The 22,825-nt window shown below is 41.1% G+C and overlaps 1 non-coding gene across 1 annotated transcript; it reads right to left on the bottom strand.

Annotated features, from left to right (window-relative positions):
• Window positions 1-9,951: 9,951 nt before the first annotated feature.
• Window positions 9,952-10,139, bottom strand: LOC112208536 (U2 spliceosomal RNA). Its single transcript, XR_002943008.1, has one exon. It is a non-coding gene; the product is annotated as a U2 spliceosomal RNA (small nuclear RNA).
• Window positions 10,140-22,825: the final 12,686 nt, after the last annotated feature.

Raw genomic sequence — 22,825 nt, forward strand, 5'->3', positions numbered from 1 at the left:
GTTTTTCATTTTAATGAAGTCCAGCTTAAAAATTATTTCTTTTGTGGATTGTGCCTTTGGTGTTTTACCTAAAAAGTCACCACTATATTCAAGGTCATCTAGTTTTCTTCCCAAGTTATTTTCTAGGAGTTTTATAGTTTTGAACTTTATATCTACATCCATGATCCATTTTGAGTTAATTTTTGTGAAGGTGTAAGGTGTGCATCTAGATTATTATTATTTTATTTTATTTTATTTTTGCTTGTGGATGTCCAGTCATTCCAGTACCATTTGTTGAAAAGATTATCTTTGAGGCTGGGTGCAGTGGTTCACGCCTGTAATCCCAGCACTTTGGGAGTCCAAGGCAGGTGGATCACGAGGTCAGGAGATCCAGACCATCCTGATTAACATGGTGAAACCCCATCTCTACTAAAAAAATTACAAAAAAAATTAGCCAGGCATGGTGGCGGGCACCTGTAGTCCCAGCTACTCGGGAGGCTGAGGCAGGAGAATGATGTGAACCCGGGAAGCGGAGCTTGCAGTGAGCCAAGATTGCTTCACTGTACTCCAGCCTGGATGACAGAGTGAGACTCTGTCTCAAAAAAAAGAAAAGATTATCTTTGCTCCATTATGTTGTCTTTGCTCTTTTGTCAAAGATCAGCTGACTATTTTTATATGGATCTATTTCTGGGCTTTCTATTCTGTTCATTGATCTCTTTGTCTATTCTTTCATCAGTACTGCACTATCTTAATTACTGTAGCTTTATAGTAAGTCTTGAAGTTAGGGAATGTCAGTTCTCTGACTTTGTTCTTTTTCTTCTTTTTTTTTTTTTTTTTTTTTTTGAGATGGAGTTTCACTATTGTTACACAGGCTATAGTGCAGTGGCATGCTCTCACCTCACTGCAACTTCTGCCTCCCAGATTCAAGGAATTCTCCTGCCTCAGCCTCCTAAGTGTCTGGGATTACAGGCATGTGCCACCACGCCCGGCTAATTTTTGTATTTTTAGTAGAGATGAGGTTTCACTCTGTTGACCAGGCTGGTTTTAAACTCCTGACCTCAGGTGATTCACCCCCCTCAGTCTCCCAAAGTGTTGAGATTACAGGCATGAACCACCGTACCCAGCCTGTTCTTCTCTTTTAATATTACGTTTGCTATTCTGGTTTCGTGTTTTGTTTTGTTTTGTTTTGCCTCTCTATGTAAACTTTAGAATTAATTTGTCAATATCCACAGAATAACTTGCTGTGATTTTTATTGGAATTGTATTGAATCTATGAAGTTGAGAAGAACTTCCTGAAAATATTTAATCCACCTTAATTCTTAATTGCATGATCATGAATAATCTTACCAAGTTAAGACTAAGATGATCATGGAATATCGCTCCATTTATTTAGTTATTCTGTTTACTTATTCTTTGATATCTTTCAGTAGAATTTTATAGTTTTTCTTATATAGATCTTGCTCATATTTTATTAGATTTATACCTAAATATTTCATTTTGGGGGGTGCTAATGTAAATGGTAATATATTTTAGTTCCACAGTATCATTTTGATATATAGGAAAGTGGTTAGCTTTTGCATATTAACCTCGTATCCCGTATCCTGTAACCTTGCTATAATTGCTTACTAGTTCCAGGAGGTTTTGTTGTTATTGTTGTCAATTCTTCTGGATTTTCTACACAGACAATTATGTCATCTGCAAACAAAGACAGTTTTATTTATTCTTTTCTTTTCTTTCTTTTTTTTTTTTTTTTTTTTGAGATGGAGTTTCGCTCTTGTTGCCCAGGCTGGAGTGCAATGGTGTGATCTTGGCTCACCGAAACCTCCACCTCCCGGTTTCAAGTGATTCTCCTGTCTCAGCCTCCCGAGTAGCTGGCATTACAGGCATGCACCCCCACACCCAGCTAATTTTGTATTTTTAGTAGACATGGGGTTTCTCCATGTTGGTCAGGCTGGTCTTGAACTCCTGACCTCAGGTGATCTGCCCGCCTTGGCCTCCCAAAGTGCTGGGATTATAGGCATGAGCCACTGCGCCCGGCCTTATTTACTCTTTTCTAATCTATATTTCTTTTACTGCCTTTTCTTGTCTCACTGAATTAGCTAGGACTTCCATTAAAAAGCAGTGGTTAGAAGGGACATCCTTGTCTTGTTCCTGATCTTAGTGGGAAAGCATCAAGTTTCTCACCATTAAATATATTAGTTTCAGGTTTTTTTGTAGATGTTATTTATTAAGTTGAGAATGTTCCTCTCTATTCTTAGTATGCTGAGAGTTTTTATTATAAATGGGTGTTGGGTTTTTGCCAAATGCTTCTCCACATCTATTGATAAGATCACGTGATCCTTTTCTTCTTTAGCCATTGATGTAATAGGCAATATTAATTTATTTTCAAATGTTGAACAAACTTTACATACCTGGGATAAATCCCACTTGGTCATAGTGTATAATTCCTTTTATACATTGTTGAATTTGACTTGCTAATATTTTGTTGAGGATTTTTGCATGTATGTTTATGAGAAGTATTGGTCTGTAGATTTCTTTTATTGTAACATATTTGTCTGGTTTTGGTATTAGAGTGATGCCGCCTCATAGAATGAGTTAGAAACTATTCCCTCTGCATCTATTTTCTGGAACAGATTGTGAATAACTAGTATAATTTATTCCATAAATGTTTGGTAGAATCCACCAGTGAACCCATCAAGTCCTGGTTTTGAAAGGTTATTAATCATTGATTCAATTTCTTTAATAGATATAGACCTATTCAGATGGCCTATTTCCTCTTGTGTGCATTTTGGCAGATTGTATATTTCAGGAAATTGGTCTGTTTCATCTAGATTATCAATTTTGTGGGCATACCGTTGTTCATAATATTTTTTTATTATCTTTTTAATGTCTATGGGATCTGTAGTGATGTCCCTCTTTCATTTTCGATATTAGTAATTTGTATCTTCTCTCTTTTTTTCTTAGTTAGCTTGGGTAGAAGCTTATCCATTGCTTTTGGTTCTGTTGATTTTCACTACTGACTTCTTATTTTTAATTCATTGGTTTTTGCTCTAGTTTTTATGTTTTATTTTTTCTGCTTACTTAAAATTTAATTTGCTCTTCTTTTACTAGTTTCCTAAGGTGGAAGCTTAGATTATTGATTTTAGAGCTTTCTCCTTTTCTAATATATACATTCAATGCTATAAATTTCTCTCTAAGCATTGATTTCACTGCACCCACAAAATTTGATGGTGTCCAAGTCTCCAGGGGCTTACAGAGTGTAAATTGTATGAACAGGTGAGTCATGGGCCCCTGGATTTCCAGAGAGCCTACATTTCCTGCTTTCTGTAGCATGTGGTCCAGAGTCCCTACTGAGAAACCTGCTGCAAACACACTCTTCCCAGTAACCAGCTAACTAACCAACCAAAACCCAAGAAACTAGGAAATCCTAACCAGTGTTTCCTAATCATCAGATTTTTGAGGGGTAGGGTCTGAGTATCTGTACTTTTTAAGCCCTCTATGTGATTCTGATAGACTGGTGCCTTAACTACAACCACACTCTTCCATTTGCATTTACCTGAATGTGATTCACTTTCGGGCTTCAGTATATGACGTTTCTTTGGTCTAGATTTCCCTTCCTCCTCCTGCTCATCCTTAAAGTCCAGCTCAGAGGTGGTCTCCTCCATAAAACCTTCACAGAGGCTCTCTTCTACCCCCCTCTATCTTCCTACCCCACCCACAAATTAGAATTAGTCATTTAAATGTCTATGTCTGCAGACTGGGCCATGAGCTACTTGAAAGCAAATGTAGTGACTATATTCATTATCTATTCCTGAGTAACAAATTACCCTCCAAAACCTGCTGGCTTAAACAACAATAAACGTTTATTAACTCACAGCTGCTGTGGTTCAAGAACTCAGAAGCAGCTTAGTTGGGTGTTTTAGGGCCTAAGCCTCTTATGAAGTTGCAGCCAACATGTAGGCCAGGGTTGCAGTCATCTGAAGGTTTGCCTAGGGCTGGAAAATCCACTTTCAAGATGGCTCACTCAAATTTCTAGCAAGCTGGTACAAGAGATTAGCAGAAGTTCTCAGTTCCTTTTTGATACAGTGTGGATGATTGTGGCCTCTAAATCTCATGTTGAAATGTGATTCCCAATGCTGGAGGTGGAGCCTGGTGGGAGGCTCCCAGGTGTGGATCCTTCATGAATGACTTGGTGCCCTCCAGACAGTAATGAGCTCATGTGAGATCTGCTTGTTTAAAAAGGAGCCTAGCACCTCCTTCTCTCTTGGTCCCTCTCTCGCCATGTGACACACTGGCTCCTAGGCCTTTTGCCATGATTATAAGTTTCCTGAGGCCCTCTCCAGAAGCAAATGCTAGCACCATGCTTCCTGTACAGTCTGCAGAACTATGAGCCAAAATAAACCTCTTTTCCTCATAAATTATCGAGTCTTGGGTACTCCTTTATAGCAAGGCAAATGAACTAATACACTCTTCACATGGATCGCTTCACAGGGCTGCTTGGGTGTCCTCACAACATGGTGGCTGACTTCCTTCAGAGCCAGTAATATAAGACAGAGCACAGTGAAAGCGTCAATGTGTTTTGTAACCTAGCCATGAAGGTCACACACCACCACTTCTGCATATTCTATTGGTCATGCAGGCCAGCCGTGATTCCATGTAGGAGAAGATTATGCAAGAATGTGTAAATATGATCATGTACCGCATAACAATATTTCTGTTAGCAATGGGCCAAAAATAAGATGGTAATCCCATAAGATCAAAATACCATAGTTTTACTGTACCTTTTCTATGTTTTGATATGTTTAGATACATAAACATTCACCATTATGTTACAATTGCCTACAATACAGTAGCATGCTGTACAGATTTGTAGCCTAGGAGCAATAGGTTATACCATATAGCCTTGGTGTGTAGTGAGCTATACCATCTAGCTTTGTGTAAGTATATTCTATGACATTCACACCATGACAAAATCATCTATGGACACATTTATCAGAATGTGTCCCCGTTGTTAAGTGACACATGACTGTATGAAGAGGTGGAGATCATTTGGGGCCATCTTGGAGGCTGACTACCACAGTGAATATCTGTTCTTTTTGTCCATTGTTTGCTCCTTTCCCTGTGTGGAAAACATATTTCATGTTGTACAACTGCTAGTAAACCCTCCTCATCCGAAGGAGAAGCAGGTAATCAAAGTGTGGCCAATCTGAGGACTTCATTTCCCTAACCAGATTGGTCAGTCAGATGGGCATGTGATCAAGTAGAGCCAATCAATATCTTTCTAGATTTTGGATAAGTGGATTCTTATTGAGAGATGATCTCTATTCCTGTACTTCTTTGAGCTCCAAAAATGATCTAAGCTGGAGCTTCTTATAGCCATTCATTCAGGTTATAGTGGAGGAAGCTATCTTTGGTAAGAGAAAATGAGGCCAGCACACAAACAGGCAAAGATGAGCAGAGATGAAAACAGAAAAAGGGTCCTAATGAGATCATTTGAGTCCTCTTGATCCAGTGATGCCTGAAATTTACACCCAGACTTTTCAGTTACATGAGTCAATACATTTCCTTTTTTTTTTTAAGCTATTTTAAGTTATTATCACCTGCAACCAAAACAGCCCAACAGATCAGCAGGGTCTATATGTTTTTCCTCTTAAATTTCTTGCATTGGGATTAATTCCTAATACTCAATTCAAATTTGATGAATACATTATTTAACTATTATACTTTTACATAAAAACAATCTGGTACATGCAAACACTGGGGATTTTTTTAAAAAATACTTGACAACTTTCTAAGTAACAGTTACAAGAACCCTAAATATCTCAGAACCTCTAAAAGTTTTGGAATCTGGCAGCCCCCAAAACCATTGTTAGTCTGCTATGCTCAGGGTCAGTTTTCTATAGCTCTGTGTAATGTGGTTGAATGAGTCATTCACCAGGATCCTGAATATACACGGAGCTAGTTGAGGAGACAGGGCTGCTGCTGATGAGTACCACGTTGCCTTAGTGACAGGAAAATGGGAAGGGGCCCTGAGTGGACCTCCAAACACTCACTTATTTAATATGTGGATAAAATTCTGTGGCAGAAATTAAGGTGAGTAAATGGGTTTTTAAAAAAATCCATAGAATGATGGTTGTGGTTGGTGGTTTATGTCCCCTCTAAGAGCCATGGCCAGAGAGGAACTTGCAAAGGAAAGATGCAAGATCAGGTTTACAGCTGCTGGTGAAGAGTCCACCAAATAACCATGCTAGTAATCAGATTATCCCAACTTTTGCCCTCACTGAGAGGCTGAAAGGAACATAGAAAAACATGAATGTTTTGCTGTGACTTAGATCAGTAACTTCATGTGTGAATGGTTGTTCTGGTATAAGATATTATAGGGAGATATAAAAAGAAAGGAAGTCAAATACGGAAAAGAGAGAGGCAAGTTGTCTGCCTTTTTCTTCAAAGCCTTCTAAAATTCCACAGTTTTGTTGCGTCTAGGAAAACTGTTATACACATCATCAACCAAGCGACAGATCTTTATTTTTAATTCATCACAGAAGTCTGCTGCTGAAATGATGCTTGACAGAAAAAAAATCTCTTGTTGGTAAGAGCCTTTTCTGAAGTCAAGGAAAACCTCAGAATTCCTTAGTTTTCCCCTGGGCTTTTATAGCAAGTCCAGTTTTCTTTAACCCTATAAATTCCTATTGTGGCTTCTAGTCACATACCAACTGTTATTCTTCAGAAAGGAAACTACGGTATCTAAAGCAGGTACAAGCCTGGATTCCAGAGTCAGACTGCCTGAATTCAAATCATTGCTCCCCCACTTACCTGATCTGTAGAACCTAGGACAAGTCACATTTTGTGCTTCAGTTTCCTCATCAGTAAGATGGGAATAATAATGTGATGAGCTGGGCACAGTGGTGCACACCTGTAGTCCCTTGGTTTCTGAATACAAGAAGCTGAGACAGAAGGATCACTTGAGCCCTGGAGTTTGAGGCCAGCCTGGGCAACACAGAAAACTCTGCCTCCAAAATAATAATAATACTAAGATAATAGTATGTCTTTACTAAGGTATGGCTTAGAATAGTTACTGGCACATAGTAAGCCCCATATAATTCTATTATTATAATTATATAGACAAAGCCACATGTTTTTCTATAAATCTTCCTTGAATTTTGACCATCACATGTAGATTTTTTTTTCCTATTTGGCCCTCTTTTAAAAATTATTATTAAATACATCTCATGGTAACTACTTGCGGATAGTTAAATGTTGTTAACTTGTTCAAATCAGTTTGGTGGTACACTGTTGTTAGTGCCTTGCTGGGGCCTTCACCCCTTTGAGTCACGGGAGCTTGGATCTTCTGCCCCTGCACAGGGTCACTGGGTGATGAGGTCCATGAAAGTGAGTCTTGGGCCTATCAGCAAACAAGCCTGAGTCAGGCAAATCAGCCTCATAAGCTTGGTGAGCTCCAGACTCTCTGGCCATAGTCTTCCATGAAGTATTCACTTGAACCAGACGCCACAATGCCCCAGAGCAGAATCCAGTGGATCAGACTACTGGGTGCTGCCTTCAGTGGCAGGCACAATACTAAACAAACACCTAAGCCTGGAGTACCATTCTGGGCTCACCCAAAACTGAGTAGCTGGGACCACAGGGACACACTACCACACTGGACTAACTTATTCTATTTTTTGTAGAGATGGGGTTCCACTACGTTGCCCAGGCTGGTCTCAAACACCTGGCCTCAAGTGATCCTCCTGCCTCGGCCTCCCAAAGTGCTGGGATTACAGGCATGAGCCACCACGCCCGGCCTAAGAAGTTATTTCTAACATCTCTTATGCTAAACAATAAATTCACTAGTGTAGATTCAGAAAGGAATAGTTGAAGGAGCTATAGTAGCTATAGATTCCAAGTCCAAGGTGCTGATTAGGGCCCTTAAATGCTAACAAACCACCCCCTGGAGTGTTATTCCCCATTAGACTACTTCAAATGTTAATTAGCAACTGCTAGGGTGAATATTAGAACTCACTTTGAAAGCACAAACATATATCTTGCTGTTTAAGCTGAAGTATTTAAATTATTACAATAATTGTCTAATGTCGGTAAAACCCTCAAACCACAACTTGACTTTTTTTTTAGGTGACAGCCTGCCTTTGACTCTGATTTTTAAAGATATTCATAGGTGTCTCATTAAAAGTGAATGATTAAAATAACATCGGCTGATACAATGCTGTGTTTGCAAGGAAGCTTCACAGCTCTTGATATTATAATTGCTGGAAAATGTATTTTCAGATGTGTGGGCAGATTGGAAGTGATTCTACATGTGACTTGGGCACATCAGAGGTAGCACTAACTAGAGCTCTTTAATACCAGAATTATCAGTGGGAAACGGTCCTCAAAGAAATAGATTTTTGACGAAGCAAGTGGAATTTTATAATTTAAATATCAACATATCAACACAGGAAATCTTTTAAATTTTTGCTCTGTAGAGAAAACAAGTATTTGGTTATGGTACAAAAACTATGCAGCCAACACTACAGCAGAGTTCATAGGCATGTTTATTTAGGACACATCTCACTCGTTTGCTTTTGAAATTTAACTGAAAGTAGGTCACAGTAGGCAAAATATTAGAAGAAAATATAGATACTTATTTTTAGTGTCCTTGATGGTACATAAGTTTGGCTCTTGTTAATTGCAAGGAGGGTAGCAGGAGGGCATGGATTTATTGCAGGATGAGGGAGAGAAGGCAGAAGGGAAGAAAGATTCAGAGGGCAATTGCCAAAGAAAGGCTTTGTCTACTTTGAAGTGGATCTTAACCAAAGGTTTTGTTTTTGTTTTTTGTTGTATTGACAGGGGAAGTGAAGAAACCCTATAATCATTGAGGAGCAACAACTCATTGGGGTGTAAGCATGAAACTATTTGACTGCTCTCAGCTTACTCTTGTGGAATCCCTGCTTTACTCTGGGCATTAGGCTCCCTTGATGTCTTAATGATGTCTCCATTCAATTCCATAACTTCCCAGTCCCATTTCTAAATGCTCTGTTTCATTATTATTATTATTATTTTTTTTTTTTTTTTTTGAGACAGTCTTACTCTATCCCCCAGGCTGGTGTGCAGTGGCACTATCTCGACTCACTGCAACTTCTGCCTCCCTGTTCAAGCAATTCTCATGCCTCAGCCTCCCGAGTAGCTGGGATTACAGGCATGCACCACAACACCTAGCTAATTTTTTGTATTTTAATAGTGACAGGGTTTCACCATGTTGCCCAGGCTGGTCTCAAACCCCTGAGCTGAGATCTTCCACCCACCTTGGCCTCCCGAAGTGCTAGGATTACAGGCGTGAGCCACCACACATGGCATCCCATTGATTTTGAAATTCAATCACAAAAACAAAATGTCAAAAGGGAATTTCAAGTTCTCTGTTCTCCTGCCCCACTGTCCCAGTACCTGCCAGTCCAGCAAGGGCAAGGATGGGAGCTATATCTGCTCTTGCATACCCATCTTCTCCTCCTTTCTCAGAGAGGACCACCCTAGGTTTGGAAGACAGAATGAGAGGCACGGTCATTTTACTTGACTCCTCTAGATAAGGGATGGAGGGGGTGGGCACTGGGTGCTGTCACCGACGTTGCTGCTGCCTCTGTAACTCCAAGAGAACTTCTTCCCCCTCTGTAGCTGCCCATGTTGTTGCTCCCTGGGGACACATGTCCTGGCACACAGTCCCTTGACATGGGATTTCTAGCTCAGCCTGTTCTCCCCCTCACCCCAGGCTGCCCCTCACTCAAGTGATCTTCTTGTCCAACACTCTCTTGGATGTGGTACTGGCAAGATAGCTCAAGCCCACTGCTTTGTCGACTTCACTTATGGGAAACTCTATTTTTTGCAGCACAAATGGTGGAAATGCAGTCTGGAGCCTCATTAACAGTGAATTAGAGCACTTTGCAGAACACTAGGGGAACAAAAGAAAACAATCTGTCATTAACTCAAAAGGAATGCACCACTCCTGAAAGCATTGCAATTACATGCTGAGGCATGGAGAGGATAGAGCAAGCTCCCAAACCATCTCCCAATTCCAAATATTAATTTAATTCCCTGAACTTAGAGACCACATTTGATGCTTTAACTGATAGGAACAGATACTACATTTGTTTTTAGCCAATAGGCGGATAATGCGTCTACTTACGCCACACCTCTCCTATTTCTCAGTTGAGGTGGAGGCTGACACCTCAGCTCCCTACAGCTCTCCAGTGCTCTCAAACTTTCCCTGATACTGCTCTGACCTGATGTAATGCTCCCAAGGAAACATCTTTCTCACTGAACATAATCAGTCTCAGTATCTTATTCCTGACGCCTGACCCAAACATCTATTTTGTGTACTCACACTCATAAACCTAAGTGGTCAGCTCAATCCTTCCAGCTCCCATATTTTCTGAACCCCTTTGGGAGTCAAGGGACAACTCTGGGAATCATGTCAACAAACCCTTTCTTTTAAACTTTTTATTATGGGCTGCACGCGGTGGCTCATACCTGTAATCGCAGCACTTTGGGAGGCCGAGGTGGGTGGATCATTTGAGGTTAGGAGTTCAAGACCAGCCTGGCCAACATGGCGAAACCCCATCTCTACTAAAAATACAAAAATTAGTCGGGCGTGGTGGCAGACGCCTGTAATCCCAGCTACTCAGGAGGCTGAGGCAGGAGAATCACTTGAATCCGGGAGGCAGAGGTTGCAGTGAGCCGAGATAGTGCCACTGCACTCAAGCCTAGGCGACACAGCGAGACTCTGTCTAAAAAAAAAAAAAAGTTTTTATTATGGAAATTTCTGAACATCTACAAAAGTAGGGAGAATAGTATGATAAATTGACATGTATCTACCACACGGCTCAACAGTTGTCCACTCATGGCCAACCTTGTTTCAAATATTCCCTCACCTACTCTCCCTTTCCTCTGAAACATGTATCCAAAATATAGGAATTCTTTTTGTTCTCTATTTTTTAAATAGAGATGGGGTCTCATTATGTTGTCCAGGCTGTACTCGAACTCCTGGACTCAAACAATCCTCTTGCCTCGGCCTCCAAAGTACTGGGATTACAGGCATGAGCGGCCTCTTTTTGTTCTTTTAAACCTAACTGCAATACCATCCACACACCTAAAAAATTAATAGCAATTTCTTAATTATCATCAAAAATATCTAGTACATACTCAAATTTCTTCAATTGTCCCATAAGTCAAGATCCTAACAAGGTTTACATATTGTATTTGAAACATTACTTATATGAGTCAGAGTACATTATGTTATGCTGTTATGTTTAGCAGACAACTTCAAAATTGGAGTGGCTTACAACAACCCAGATTTATTTCCTGCTCACGTGAGTTTCCACTGTGAGTCAGCCCTGCATCCTCTTCACTCCTGGCTACAAGCTAAAGAAACAATCTGTGTTTGGGATATGCCCAGTTCCTGGCAGATGGAAATGAGGAATGGCTGAAACACACAATGTCTTTTAAAGTTTCTGCTCAGAAGTAGCAATCAACCATCACATTTGCTCACATTTCACTGGTCAAAGCAAACCACATGGTCAAAGCTGATGTCAGCAGAGAGACGGGAAGTGTAATTTTCCCTATAGGAGACAGCATCTGTTATTGGGAAGAATACAACCTATTCTTACATCTCTTTTAATTTACAGGTTCCCCTCCTCATCTTGTTTTTTCAATTTATTGATTGAAGAAAATGAGTAATTTGTGCTTTAGAATTTCCTATATTCTCTGCAGTGTGTTTGTTTAACATGTCTCCATGTCACTTCTAGTTCTTCTAAACTTGTAATTAAATCTAGAGGCATAATTGGACTCAGAAAAAAAATTAAGGCCTAAATAGAAGTACTAGATCTTTATATTGCTGTGTGAAGTCATTCAAAAATCCAAATTTTTGGCCAATTTTTGCCCTTCCTTGATGGTCATGTGAGTTGTATCAGTTATATCTTGCTGTGTAACAAATTATCCCCAAACCTGGGGGCTAAAATCAAAAATAATCATATATTATCTCATGGTTTCTGTGAATCAGGAATTCAGACAGGGCAGAAGGGCATGGCTTGTTTCTGCTTTATGATTTCTGTGATCTCAGCTGGAAAACTCAAGGACTGGGGGACTGAAATCATCTGGAGGCTTGACTGAGGCTGAAGGCTCTGTGTTCAAGGGGCTCATTCACTTCATTCACAAGCTGGCGTTGGTAAATTGGTTCTCTTCCATATGGGCCTACTCATCTGGCTGCTTGAGCATTCTCACATGGTGGCTGACTCCCTGCAGAGTGATTGATCCAAATGTTGAAGCAATTGATCCAATGTTGAAGCAGCAATGTCTTTTATGACCTAGTTTTGGGAACTCATTCACTGACACTTCTATTGTTTGCAAAACCAGCCCTTACCTAATATGTGGGAATAGTCTGCACAAAGGCATGAATACCAAGAAAGAAGGTGCACTGCGGACCATCTTGGAGGCTGACTACTATATACATTAAGTGGTTTTTGATGTTAAAAAACAAAAAAGAGCCAGGCACGGTGGCTCATGCCTGTAATCCCAGCACTTTGGGAGGCCGAGGTGGGTGGATCATGAGATCAGGAGTTCGAGACCAGCCTGACCAACATGAAACCCCGTCTCTACTAAAAATACAAAAATTAGCCAGTCGTGGTGGCACGTGCCTGTAATCCCAGCTACTCAGGAGGCTGAGGCAGGAGAATTGCTTGAAGCCAGGAGGTGGAGGTTGCAGTGAGCTGAGATGGCGCCACTGTACTCCAGCCTCGGCAACAAGAGTGAGACTCCATCTCAAGAAAAAAAAAAAAAAAAAAAAATCTACACTGTGTATGTTCTGTGCAACAATGGTTTACAGCATTTGAGATGTCATGATCCAATAGAATTTCAGAGGAAAAGCTTAGAAGTTCCTAAATGGAACTAGTAGATCTTTATTTTGGCATGTAAAAAGAGCAACCTGTTAACCATCATTATTTTTTATTTTTTATAAAAGTATTTTTCATACAGAAGGATATTATCTCAAAATGAAGAATCCTTTTTTGGATGTGGAACAGGGAGAACTCTTCTAAATTGCTAGTGAGGATGTACATGGAGAACCCACTTGGAAAATATTCTGTAGTCAAGGTGAGGATTTACGTACTCTGTCACCCAACGTTTCCGTTTTTTTTTTTCCTTTTGAGACAGGTCTCCTATGGTGCCCAGGCTGCTGTCAAACTCCTGGCTCCAGCAAGCTTCCTGAAGAGCTGGGAATACAGGTACATGTCATCATGCCCAGCTTTATCACCCAATATTTCTACTCCTAGCCATATATTTACCCTAAAGAAATGCATATACACTCATGCCAGGAGTCATGTACAAGAATGTTCATAGCAGCTTGGTAATAATAGCCCCAGACTGGCAACAAACCAAATGTCCATCACCAGTGGCATAGACAGGTAAACCGGTGTGGAGTCATCCCTCAGTATCCGTGGGAGATTGGTTTCAGGCCCTTGCAGATACCAAAATCCGCAGATGCTCAAGTCTCTTCTATAAACTGGTGTAGTGTTTGCATATAACCTACACACATCCTCTTGTATAATTTAAAGTCTCTCTACATTACTTATAATACCTAATACAATGTAAATGCTATGCTATACCATATTTTTTAATTTGTATTGCTATTGTCATATTGGGTTTTTAAATATGTTTTTGATCTATGGTTGGCTGTATTAGTGGATGCAGAACCAGCAGATATGGAAGGTCAACTGTATATTTATACTATATGCTTCCATCTTTATAAAGTCTCCAAATAAGCAATACACGCATACCTCATTTTACCGCATTTCACTTTACTGGACTTCACAGATACTGCGTTTTTTACAAATTGAAGATTTGCGGCAACCCTGGCATCAAGCAAGCCTACTGGCACCATTTTTCCAACAGCATGTGCTCACTCGTGTCTATGTGTTACATTTTGGTAATTCTCACAATATTTCACACTTTTTCATTATTATTATATCTGTTTTGGTGATCTGTGATCAGCGATCTTTGATGTTACCATGTAATTGTTTTGGTGCACCATAAACCGCATCCATAGAGGATGATTAACTTAATCCATAAAATGTGTGTGTTCTGACTTCTTCAACAACCAATCTCCTATCTTTCTCCCTCTTGTTGGGCCTCCCCATTCTCTGAAACACAAAAATGTTGAAATTAGGCCAATTAATAACTCTACACTGACTTCTAAGTGTTCAAGTGAAAGAAAGAGTCATATGTCTCTCACCTTAAATTAAAAGCTAGCGACAATTAAGCTTAGTGTGGAAGGCATGTCAAAAGCCAAGATAGAATCCCAGCACTTTGGGAGGCTGAGTTGGGCAGATCACGAGGTCAAGAGATTGAGACCATCCTGGCCAACATGGTGAAACTCTGTCTCTACTAAAAATACAAAAATTAGCTGGGCGTGGTGGCACATACCTGTAGTCCCAGCTACTCGGGAGGCTGAGGCAGGAGAATCGCTTGAACCCGGGAGGCGGAGGTTGCAGTGAACCAAGATTGCGCCACTGCACTCCAGCCTGGTGAAAGAGCGAGACTGCATCTCAAGAAAAAAAAAAAAAAAAAAAAGCCAAGATAGGCCAAAAGCTAGACCTCTTGTGCCAAACAGTTAGCCAAGTTATGTATAGAAAGGAAAAGTTCTTGAAGGAAATGAAAAGTGCTACTTCATTAAGCACATGGATGACAAGAAAGCAAAACAAACATTGCTGAGATGGAGCAAGTTTGAGTGATCTGGACTGATCAAACCAGTCAAAATATTCTCTTGAGTCAAAGCCTAATCCAGAGCAAGGCCCTAACTCACTTCAATTTTATGAAGGCTAAGATGGTGAAAAAGCTGCAGAAGAAAAATTCAAAGCTAGCAGAAGTTGGCTCATGAGGTTTAAAGAAAGCCATCTCCATAATATAAAAATGCAACGTGAAACAGCAAGTGCTGATATAGAAGCTGCAGCAAGTTATCCAGAAGATCTAGCAAGATCATCGATGAGGGTGCCTACACTAAACAACACATTCTCAGTGTAGATGAAACAGGCTTATACTGGAAGAAGGTGCCCTCTAGATCTTTCATAGCTAGAGAAAAGAAGTCAATGCTTGGGTTCAAAGCTTCAAAGGACATGCTGACCCCGTTTGCGGGGGCCAATGCAGCTGGTGACTTTAAACCAAAGCAAATGCTTATTTACCATTCTGAAAATCCTAGGGCCCTTAAGAATTATGCTTCACATATTCTGCCTGTGCTCTATAAATGGAAATACAAAGCCTTGGTGACAGCACATCTATTTATAGCATGATTACCACTTTTTTTTTTTTTTTTTGAGACACAGTTTTGCTCTTGTCACCCAGACTGGAGTGCAATGGCACGATCTCGGCTCACTGCAACCTCTGCCTCCCAGGTTCAAGTGATCCTCCTGCCTCAGCCTCCCAAGTAGCTGGAATTACAGGCATGTGCCACCAGGCCCAGCTAATTTTGCTATTTTTAGTAGAGGCAGGGTTTCACCATATCGACCAGGCTGGTCTCAAACTCCTGACCTCAGGTGATCCACCCGCCTTGGCCTCCCAAAATGCTGGGATTACGTGTGAGCCACTGCACCCAGTGGGGTGTCACAAATGTTTTAAGCCTTCTATTGAGACCTACTGCTTACAAGAAAGGATTTCTTTCAAAATATTACCGCTTATTGACAATTCACCTTGTCACCCAAGAGCTCTAAGGGAGATGTACAAGGAGATTAATATTGTTTACATGTGCACTAACACAGCATCCATTCTGTATTCCATGGATCAAAGAGTCACTTTACCTTTCACGTTTTATCATTTAGGAAATATATTTTGTGAGGCCATAGCTGCCATAGATAGTGATTCCTCTGATATATCTGGGGGAAAAAATTGGAAACCTTCTGGAAAGGATTCCCCATTAAGAACATTTGTGGTTCATGGGAGGAAGTCAAAATATCACCATTAACAGGAATTTGGAAGAAGTTGATTCCAACCCTCATGGATCACTTTAAGGGGTTCAAGATTCACAGAAGTAAGTAACTGCAGATGTGATGGAAATAGCAAGAACTAGAATTAGAAGTAGAGCCTGAAGATGTGACTGAATTGCTGCAATCTCAGGATAAAACATGAACAGATTAAGAGTTGCTTCTTAAAGTGGTTTCCTGAGATAGAATCTACTCTTGATGAAGATGCTATGAACATTGTTGAAATGACAGCAAAGAATCTAGAATATTATATAAACTCAGTAAAGCTGCAGCCTGGTATGAGCGGATTGACCCCAACTTTGAAAGGTCTTCTATGGTAAAATGCTATCAAACAGCATCACATGCTATAGAGAAATCTGTCATGAAGGAAAGAATCCATCAGTGCAACAAACATCATTGTTGTCTTTTTTTCCCTGAGACAGAGTCTCACTATGTTGCCCAGGCTAGTCTTGAACTCATGGCCTCAAGCAGTCCTCCGGGCTCAACTTCCCAAAGTGCTGGAATTACAGACGTGAGACACCAAGTCCATTGTTGTCTTATTTTTTAAAATTTCCACAGCCCAGCCTGGGCAACATAGTGAAACCCCCTCTCTACAAAAACTGCAAGAAATTAGCCAGGCATGGTGCCATGTGCCTGTAGTTCCAGCTACCTGGGAGGCTGAGGTGGGAGAATCACTTGAGCCCAGTAGGTCAAGGCTGCGGTGAGCTGAGATCACACCACTGCACTCCAGTGGTGTGCAGTAAGACCCTGTCTCAAAAAAAAAAATTTTTTTTTTCACAGTCACTTCAACCTTCAGCAACCACCATTTTAATCAGTCAGCAGGCATCACTATTGTGGCAAAACCCTCCACCAGCAAAAAGATTACAAGTCACTAAAGTCTCATGATGGTTTATGGTTTTTAGCAATAAAGTATTTTTAAATTATAGTATTTTTAAATAATGGTATGGTATTGATTCCTTTTTTTTTTTTTTTTTTTTTTTTGAGATGGAGTCTCACTCTATCGCCCAGGCTGGAGTGCAGTGGCGCGATCTCGGCTCACTGCAAACTCTGACTCCCAGGTTCACACCATTCTGCTGCCTCAGCCTCCCGAGTAGCTGGGACTACAGGCTCCCACCATTGTGCTGCCGGCTAATTTTTTTGTATTTTTAGTAGAGACGGGGTTTCACCGTGTTAGCCAGGATGGTCTCAATCTCCTGACCTCGTGATCCACCCACCTTGGCCTCCCAAAGTGCAGGGATTACAGGCGTGAGCCACCATGCCCGGCTGGTATTGATTCTTTTAGACATAATGCTATTGCACACTTAAACTACAGTATAGTGTAAACATAACTTTTATGTGCATTGGAAAACCAAAAAATCTGTGTGACTTGCTTTATTGTGAGGTGCTCCATCAACAGTAGTGTAACAAAATGCTGCTAGGTGTCCAGTACCAAAATGAGCTATTAGCCAGGTGCAGTGGTGTATACCTGTAGTCCCTCCTACTGGGAGTCAGAGGTGGAAGGGTTGCTTGGTCCCAGGAATTTAAGTCCAGCCTGGGTAACATAGCAAGATCCTATCTCTGGAAAAAAAAAGCATCTCAAAACAGTAGACTTTAGTGCAGTCATTGAAAGGATATTACAATCCTTTGGAGATATTACAGATTTGGTTACCTCCTGAGTAGCTGGGATTACAGGTGCACACCACCATGCCCGGTTAATTTTTGTATTTTTCGTAGAGATGGGGTTTCATTATATTGGCCAGGCTGGTCTCGAACTCCTGACCTCAGGTGATCTGCCCACCTCGGCCTCCAAAAGTGCTGGGATTACAGGCTTCAGCCACCACGGCTGGACCGTGTTTTATAGTTCATAATATTTTATTTCATTCTCACAACAGGCTGAGCATGGTGGCTCATGCCCATAATCCCAACATTTTGGGAGGCCGAGGTGAGAGGATCACTTGATCCCAGAAGTTCAATACTAGGCTGGGTACCATAGCAAGACCTCATCACTACAAAAAAAAAAAAAAAATTAGCCAGCCATGGTGGCACACACCTGTAGTCCCAACTACTCGGGAGGCTAAGGTGGGAGCATTGCTTGAGCCCAGGAGTTTAAGGATGCAGCTAGCTACAATCATGCTACTGCATTCCAGCCTGGGCAACAGAATGAGACCCTATCTCTTAAAAAAATAAAAAAAAAATACATAAATACATAAATAAAACAATAAAGACAAAAAATAGAGTCATGTTCATAACAATCCAATGAAATAGATGAGAGACCTTTAGTTATTTCCGCTTTTCCAAGAGGCCATTGAGGTTCCTAATGTTAAGTGTCCTGCCTAAAGTGATCATTAAGAGCTGGTCACACCTTGCCACGCCCACAGCCACTTGGCAGGGCCTGTGAATGGTCCTTGGACAGGATTTGCTTTGATGGTATCTCCTGGTCCCTTCCCTATTCCACAGCTGATTTTGCCAGAGGTGGTAACTGACTCAAGGGCAGCCAAGCTACAAGGCTGAGGTATAAGAGGTTACCTAGAGCAAAAGCTCTGCCCAAACAGGAATGATGGTGATTAGGTACGTAATTAGATTATCTAGAAAACATTTTGTGAGAAATACAGGGAGGATGTTGTCATTAGTCGCAAAAGCTGAAAGCTACCAAAGATGAGAAAATCATTGTCTTTGTCTGTCTTGTCTTGCTATAACAGAATACCACAGACTGTGTCATTAACAAAGAATAGAAATTTAGGCCTGGCACAGTGCCTCATGCCTCTAATCCCAGCACTTTGGGAGGCCGAGGCAGGTGGATCATTTGAGGCCAGGAGTTTGAGACCAGCCCAGCCAACATGGCAAAACCCTATCTCTACAAAAAACACAAAAATTAGCTGGGCATGATGGCACACTTCTGTAATTCCAGCTGGGCTGAGGCATGAGGACTGTTTGAACCCAGGAGACAGAGGTTGCAGTGAGCTGAGATTGCGCCACTGCACTCCGGCCTGGGAGACAGAGTGACAACTCCTGTCTCAAAAAAAAAAAAAGAATAGAAATTTGTTTCTTACAATTCTGGAGGCTGGGAAGTTCAAGGTTGAGGACTCTGCATCTGGTGAGGTCCTTCTTGCTGTGTCATCCAGAGAGCATGAGAAAGCCAGAAAGGAAGGAAGCCAAATTTATCTTTTATCAGTAACCAACTCCCAAGATAACTAACCCACTCCTGCAATAACAACATTAATCCATTCATGAGAGCAGAGCCCTCATGACCTAATTACCTCTTAAAGGTTCCACCTCTCAACACCATTGCATTGGGATTTAGGTTTTCAACGCATGAACACTTTAAGATTCTTAAAGTGGTTTCTTGAGATAGAATGTACTGTTACGGCTTGAATGTGTCTCTCACATTCAAGCCATAGCAGTTGTGCACATATACTATAAGGCAACAGGAATCATCCATAAACAGGGGGTATGAGTAAGAGTAAGGTAACTATAAATAGAAAACATATGTACTGTGTACAAATAGAAGGCAAGCTTTTAAAATGGCATTGGCAGGAGCACTGAAGCAGAGATTTCAGGGGACAAGTTATCATAATGGTGGGGGAACAGCATTCCTGCTGCTGAGTGGGCTTAGACCAGCCTCCTCTGACTTTTTAAAAAAAGTTTCATCCCATGGCCAGACTATAAGGACAGTGATCAAGAAAGACTGAGCCATCAGGTACAGTGGCTCATGCCTATAATCTCAGCACTTTGAGAGGCCAAGGTGAGAGGATCACCTGAGCCCAGGAGTTCAAGACCACCCTGGGCAACATAGTGAAACCTTATCTCTACAAAAAAATAAAAATAAAAAAATGAGGTGGGAGGATCGCTTGCGCCCAGGAGGTCGAGGCTGCAGTGAGCTGTGATCGTGTGAGTGCACACTGCATTCTCACCTGGGTGACAGAGAAAGACCCTGCCTCCAAAAAAAAAAAAAAAAAAAAGGCAAGACTGAACCTAGAGGCGATGACTATCATATCTCATCTGATTATAAGAGTAAAGCCTTTTTTCCCAAAGTACTGATGAAAAGTAACAGAGAGAAGGCTGGGCGTGGTGGCTTATGCTCATAATCCCAGCACTTTGGGAGGCCGAGGCAGGCAGATCACCTGAGGTTAGGAGTTCGAGACCAGCCTGGCCACATGGTGGAACCGCGTCTCTACTAAAAATACAGAAAAGTTAACCAGGTGTGATGGTGGACACCTATAATCCCAGCTACTCAGGAGGCTAAGGCAGGAAAATCGCTTGAACCTGGGAGGCAGAAGTTGCATAGAGCCGAGACTGTGCACTGCACTCCAGCCTGGGCAAGAAGAGCAAAACTCCATCTCAAAAAAAAAAAAAAAAAGAAAGAAAGAAAGAAAGAAAAGAAAAGTAGCAGACGGAAAATAAGAAAGTTAGAGAATCAATCCGGAAGACTATCATCTGATCAACAGGATAGAGAGATTTTTTTAAAAAAGAAGGAATAGGAAAAAATGGAGTGGAGGAAATTATCAAAGAAATAATAGAAGAAAAATTTCTACCACCAATTGATGTAAATCTTCAGAAGATAAGTCCCACTGAGTGCTCAGTGTAACAAATCAAGCAAATCAACAACAACAATAAAGCCATGACATACCTTCATATAATCCCAGAACATCAGGAAGAAAGAACAAATCCGAAAAGCTTCAATAAAGTAAAAACAGGTGACACACAAAGGAGTAGGTAGCAGAATGGTACTGCACTTTCTCATTCATTTTCTAAGAGTTTTGTAAAATAATTATAAATATTTATAAAACATACATGTATTACATCTATATGTAATATATATATTCATATATATATCATATATACTTGTATGTACATAGGAAAAGGTCTAGAAAGTTACATATCAAAATATTAATAGTGGTTACCTTTAAGAAATAGCAGCACTATGGCAGGTTTTTTGTTTTTTTTTTTTAGAGATAGGGGTCTCACTATGTTGCCCAGGCTAGTCTCAAACTCCTGGCCTCAAGTGGTCCGCTCACCTCAGCCTCCCAAAGTGCTGGGATTACAGGTGTGAGCCACCGTGCCCAGCCCCATTATGGTGATTTTAAAATACGTCCACAAATATGTTCCTACTTCTCTCTCCAAAAGGTGGGGCTTGATTTCACTTCCCTAAATATGAACTGGACTGAGTGGTGTGTGTGTGTGTGTGTGTGTGTGTGTGTGTGTGTGTGTGTGTGTGTGATTTATTAGATTCAACCATAAAAGTCATTTGGCCTCTTTCTTGCTCTATCTTTTGGATTGCTCACCCTGGGGAAAGCTAGCTTCCATGTTATGAAGACATCCACACATCCACACAGTGCTATGTCATGGCCCATGTGGTGAAGAAGTGAGGCCTCCTGCCCACAACCAGCATCACTCACCAGGCTTACTTTGGCAGTGGGTCTTGCAGCCCCAGCCAAGCCTTCAGATGACTACAGCCCTTGCAAGCATCATGGCTACAACCTGTGAGAGATGCTGGACCAAGAGCCACTCAGCTAAGCTACCCCGGATTCCTGATCCACAGAAACTATGTGAGCCATTAAGTTTCAGGGATAATTTCTTACATGGCAATAGATAACCAAAATAAGTATAAACATGAGAAAGGTAAGGGAGAACATTTTACTTTTTAGATTTTTTTTTTTTTTTGAGACGGAGTCTTGCTCTGTTGCCCAGGCTGGAGTGCAGTGGCATGATCTTGGCTCACTGTAACCTCCACCTCCCAGGTACAAGCGATTCTCCTGCCTCAGCCTCCCCGAGTCGTTGGGACTATAGGCACGCACCACCATGCCCGGCTAATTTTTGTATTTTTCGTAAAGTCGCTATGATGGCCAGGCAGGTCTCAAACTCCTGATCTCGTGGTCCACCGGCCTTGGCCTCCCAAAGTGCTGGGATTACAGGCGTGAGCCACTGCACCCAGCCTAGATTGTTATATTCATATTCATTGTTTACATTTTTACAATCAGTGTTTCTAATTAAACTTTTAAAAAAGGCTGGGCGGGGGCAGGCATGGTGGTTCACATCTGTTATCCCAGGACTTTGGGAGGCCAAAGCAGGAAGGATCGCTTGCATCCAGGAGTTCAAGACCAACCGGGGAACATAGCGAGACCCTGTCTCTATAAAAATCAAAAATTAGCTGGATGTGGTAGCAGTGCACACCTGTAATCCCGGCTACCCAGGAGGCTGAAGTAGGAGGATTGCTCGAGCCTGGAGGTTCAGGCTGCGCTGAACCATGATCTTACCACTGTGCACTTCAGCCTGGGTGACAGAGTAAGACCTGTCAAAAAAAAAAAAAAGGGAGAGGCAGGCAGCCTTTAAGGAAAAATAGTATATTTGCTGGATCTATAAATAATAATACATATTTTGAAAAATATGTAAGAAACTCTTTCAGTGACTAGTAGTGGTGACTGCATATATAAGGAAACAGGCAAAGAATGTATTAAATATCTGTTCCTGGTGATGTAAAACATAAAACATTGCCAGTCATTGATCGTTATTATGTTGTTCTAATTGAATATTTCCCAGTCATCCCTAATGTGCTGAGGAAGAGACCACAGAGGGGCATTTCTCTCATTGCACAAACATTTATGTTTGTGTTAACAAAGGACAAAGAACACCTTTCTGGTTTTTTTCCTTAAAGAACCAGTAGTTCAACTTGCAGTATTGATTATTGTGATGTCACTAGTTAAGATATCAGTGAAATAAGTTAAGTAAGCATTCAATATCTGCTTCTTTCTTATCACCTCCATAGTCTTCCTCGGTGTTGCACCCATTAGAACTTCAGTATTCTCTTTTGCTCACATTATTTCTTCTCTTCCCAATTATTTTATGTCTGCACTACTTGGGCA

This window comes from Pan troglodytes, chromosome 13 (assembly GCF_028858775.2).
Source record: "Pan troglodytes isolate AG18354 chromosome 13, NHGRI_mPanTro3-v2.0_pri, whole genome shotgun sequence".
NCBI lineage: Eukaryota > Metazoa > Chordata > Mammalia > Primates > Hominidae > Pan > Pan troglodytes.